The sequence below is a fragment of the Palaemon carinicauda genome, chromosome 12, assembly GCF_036898095.1.
Source record: "Palaemon carinicauda isolate YSFRI2023 chromosome 12, ASM3689809v2, whole genome shotgun sequence".
Classification (NCBI taxonomy): domain Eukaryota; kingdom Metazoa; phylum Arthropoda; class Malacostraca; order Decapoda; family Palaemonidae; genus Palaemon; species Palaemon carinicauda.
Genome location: NC_090736.1, coordinates 75,642,757 through 75,647,756, shown reverse-complemented (window position 1 = coordinate 75,647,756; position 5,000 = coordinate 75,642,757).

Here is a 5,000-nt window from a genome sequence, read left to right as displayed (position 1 = left end):
GGCTGTGCTCCTGCGTGAACGGAGTTTTGGAGGGGCTTTTTTTGAGGATGGTTCCTTAGTGTGTTTTTGAGCCTCCAACTTTGAAGGGCGCGACAGTTGCTGTGGGAACTATATTTACTCCTCACCATTGCAGAGCTACATTGTGAAGCTTTTTAACTTTTTGGATATCCCTTCTCTGCAGCAAGGACTCATATCGTCTTGCATTTTGTGTACTGCCCTTGGTTCAGTAAAAGCCAAGGGGACCTCTCTGTCACAAGGTAATAATGATTATACCTGTTTAATTATCGTGATCACGACCTGTGATAATCAGCTGACGTCATTAGTGGAGCTTGTGAAAGCCTTTCCATCAAACCAGCCATCGTCAATTTGATAGGGATATTTAGTTTGTATTTGTTAGGATGTTCTTTCTTTTCGTTGGTCTTCTCCTTTCTGGACCCTCTCTCCATTTAGTATGCGTGTGTTGATGACCTTTCTTTAATTGTGTAATTGTTTTCTTTTGCAGGGAGTTAAGATTGAGTGTGTATCATTTATTATTGTATTATTGTGGTTCAGGTGTTATTTCTGTCTAAAATTTATGTATTGAAATTAAGGAGATTTTTTGTGGTATTTTCTTTGTCCCCTTGAGTTGACTTTGCCCTCGTATTGATGTTTGGGTATTATTCCACCTTTAGTGGACTTAGTACTGTATGATGGTGAATACTATTTGATAAGTGTAGTGTTTTGAGTGGTGGTCAAAGCCAGCCATCACAAGTGGCGACCGTGACAGGATCTTTCGTTCCTGAGTATTCACTTGTGTTTATGCAAAGTTAATTCTTGGGGTAATTTTTTTTTCAGGCAGTGAATTTTCACCTCCTCGGTGTAGTTTTATGTAAATTTAGTGTTTTGTGTGAATAAGTGATCATAGCTGTTAATGTATTCGAACTCCTTAGAGGAGAGGGGTGGCAAGAGAGGTTGGCAGAGTTAAATAGGGAAGATTTGGAAATTGTAGCAGAGCATTTTGAATTGGAATATGATGTGTCCATAAGAAAGGGTGTATTACTATTGCAAATTTATGATTATGTTTAAACTGTATAGACAGGTGAGGAACAAGAGGTGAAACCTGATAAAGTATTGTCTGTAGAAATTTTGGATAGGCAAATTGCCCTGAGACAAATGGAATTTGAAATGGAAAAGTTTAAGGCAGGGGAAAGAGAAAAGGAGAGGCAGCATGAGATTGCTATGAGAAACTTGGTTTCTTTTTCCCCCGCCCATTCCCCAAATAGGTTAGTAACGCCTGCTATTAATTTAGCGCAGGCTCTCAAATTTGTACCTAAATTTGAAGAGAATAATGTAGCAGAGTTTTTTGTGTCATTTGAGAGGATTGCAGCAAGGTTGGAGTGGCCCCAATAGTATTGGACCACTCTTATACAAAGTAAATTAGTTGGAAGAGCTCTGAGTGTATATGTAACGCTAGAGGAGGATCTATCAGCAGATTATGAGAGTGTAAAGGCTATTGTCTTGAAGGCCTATGAGTTAGTCCCTGAAGCTTATAGGCAACGCTTCCGGAACTTAGAAAAATGTAGGGAACAAACTTTTGTTGAATTTGCCAGGGTGAAGGAACAGTATGCTAGTGATTGGTTCAAATCCAAGGATGTGGGAGATTTTGAGAGATTGAAAGAGTTAATGTTGGTGGAGGAGTTTAAGAGGTGTGTCCCGGATAAACTGAAGGTCCACCTCGTAGAGTTAAAACTCGAGACCGTTCAGGAGGTAGCCATCGCTAGTGACGAATATTGCTTGTCTCATAAGAGTGAGTTAGGGGGAGTAATGACAAATGTGAAGTCTAGTTGGGTTAAGATGGGTAGGAATAATAATGCTAATCCGAATAATAATGCTAAGGTGTTTAACAGAAATAATCATGGAAGTAATAATAATCATGGTAATAATGAGGGTAATGTTAATAATAATTTTTCTCCTAACAAAGGTAATAGGCAAAATATATATAATCCAGAGAAATTGAAAACATTGACGTGCTTCTTTTGCAATAAGAAGGGGCACGTAAAGAGCATGTGTTATGCGTTTAGAAAATCCCAAAATGCTAATGTTAGGCCAGTGATGGGTGTGGAAGAGAGAGAGAGAGAGAACCGACCCCAACAACGTCCGCTGATCAATGACTACATGGTTGTTTTAATAAGTATTTGTCCTTCGGTAGTGTCTCTTCCGCAAATTCGTCCGAGAAAAGACGAGTACGTATTTTGCGTGATACTGGTGCAGCGCAATCTTTGATCCTAAGGGAGGCATTACCTTGTAATTTTGTACCGAAAAGTGGGGAATTTGTGTTATTGGCTGGTTTTCTTGATACTGTAAAGTCGTATGCTATTGAAAATTTTAATTTAATCTGCCCTTCCTTTGCAGGGAATTTGAAATTGGCCATAGTAGAAAAATTCCCGGTTAAGGAGGTTGATGTTGTGATAGGGAATGATGTGGCTATGAAGAATAATAATTGTCCCATATTGATAAACCCTGATAGTGAAGTTGCAGCAGTTATTCGTTCTAGTGCTAGAATTGTTGACGCTGCAGAGTCAACAATTGATGTAGATTTAAGTAGTTTAGATCGTAGTGATAGCCTAGCTGTAGATCTTGGAATGTTAACGGACAAGTTGAATTGGACTACTGAAGAGCTAATCAAAGCCCAGAAAAAGGAGTTTCAGAAACTCCCTATCGAGTCAGGGGAGGTGTCTGATATGACTGGTCCCAAATTTAAGATAATTAATATTTTATATAGGTTGAGTAGGCCTATGGGGGTGGATAATGTTGATCATGAAATTGTGAGACAGATAATGGTTTCCTTTGGTTACAGGAAGGAGTTCATGTCATTGGCGCACGAAAGTGGTTTGGCCGGCCATTTTGGAATTTATAAAACTTCTTGCAAATTGTTAGGGAATTATTATTGGCCGAAGTTGAAGGCAAATGTAAAGAAGTTTGTCAATAGTTGTGATGTGTGCCAGAGGGTCGGTAAACCCAATCAGCGGATTCCAAAATCGCCTCTCTGTCCTATTCCCGTAGTTTCCGAACCTTTTAAGGAAGTCATTATTGATGTGCTTGGACCATTACCGAAGACACGTAGTGGTAATGAGTATATTTTAACAATCATGGATAGGATGTCTCGATATCCCGAGGCAATACCACTACGTACGATAAAGTGTTAAAATTGTAGATGTACTAATTGACTTTTTTACCAGGTTTGGGATGCCTAAGATTATTCAATCGGATTGTGGTTCTAATTTTGTTAGCAGGTATATCAGAGATAAAATGGCAGAGTTAAATATAAAACATGTGACCTCTTCTCCATATCATCCAGAAAGCCAGGGAGCTCTGGAGAGATTTCATCAAACCCTGAAATCTATGGTAAAGAAATATTGTTTGATTAATGGTTCTGAATGGGATAAGGAATTACCTTATTTGTTGTTCGCTTTTCGATCTGTCCCAAGTCAGTCTTTAGGTTTTTCGCCTTTCAGCCTTGTGTTTGGCCATTGTGTTCGAGGTCCTCTTGATGTGGTTCGTGAGTCTTGGGAGGGAGACATCCCTGAGGTTAATTTATTGGATTATGTGTCTAATCTAGGCGATAAATTAACCAAGGCTTGGAAATTTGCAGGTGAAAATTTATTGTGTAGCCAAAAAAGAATGAAGTTCTTTTTTGATAGAAGGTCCAAGGCACGCGACTTTGCGGTAGGTGATAAAGTATTGGTTTTGTTACCCTTCCCAGGGAATCCATTGAAAGCTTCTTTTTCAGGTCCTTGGAAAATTTTGAAAAAAGTAAGTGAAGTTAACTATTTAGTGGAGACACCCCAAAAAGGGAAACCCTTTCAACTGTGTCATGTAAATATGTTGAAGGCTTATATGGAACGGGAAAAAGTCATTCCTGTGGCAACCATTGGGAATACGGTAGATTCTGAGAACAATAACCATTTTTCTTTTTCAGAGGGGGAGGGTATTGATGATAATTGTTTTAATGGATGTGAAAGGCGGTCGGATAATAGAAAGTCTTTGGAAAAATTTTCGGGAGTAATTTCACATTTAGATAAGGAAGAACAAAGGTCTTTGAAAAAATTAGTATCTAATTATAAAGAATTATTTTCGGATGTACCGGGTAGGACTTCGGTCCTTGAACATGATGTGGATGTAGGTAGCGCCACTCCTGTGAAACTATCCCCTTACAGGTTGAATCCCTTAAAAAATGAGGTTGTAGCGAAGGAAGTGGATTATATGTTAAAACATGACCTAATTGAACCTAGCCAAAGTCCGTGGTCATCACCGGTTGTATTGGTAAAAAAATCAGATGGTGATTTCAGACTATGTTTTGATTACCGTAAGTTGAATGAGTTATCTAAATCTGATTGTTATCCATTACCTCGAATTGAGCATTGTATTGATCGAATGGGTAAGGCCAAATACATTAGCAAATTCGATTTGTTGAAAGGTTATTGGCAAGTTCCTCTTTCAAAGTGGGCAAGGGCCCTGTCTGCTTTTGTAACACCACAGGGACTGATTCAATGTAAAGTTATGCCGTTTGGTATGAAAAACGCGGCTGCCACATTTCAGAGGTTAATGAATACTTTAGTCCATGGTTTAGAACGATGTGTTGTGTATATTGATGATATTTTTATTCATAGCGATGATTGGGAAACCCATTTAAAACGTATTAGGGCACCATTTGAGGTGTTGAAAAAGGCAAATTTGGTAATTAATTTAAAGAAAAGCGATTTCGCAAAGGCGAAAGTGGTATATTTGGGTCATGAGGTTGATAATGGTAAAGTTGCTCCTAAGCAGGCCAATATCGAAAGTATTGAAAACATGGTTGTCCCTAAATGTAGGAGAGATGTCAGAAGATTCCTTGGTTTGAGTGGGTACTACCGAAGGTTTGTTAGGAATTTTTTGGATATAGCCGATCCGTTGACAAATCTCTTGAGAAAGAAGGTAGCTTTTGTCTGGACGGATGAAACACAAAGGGCTTTTGATAATTT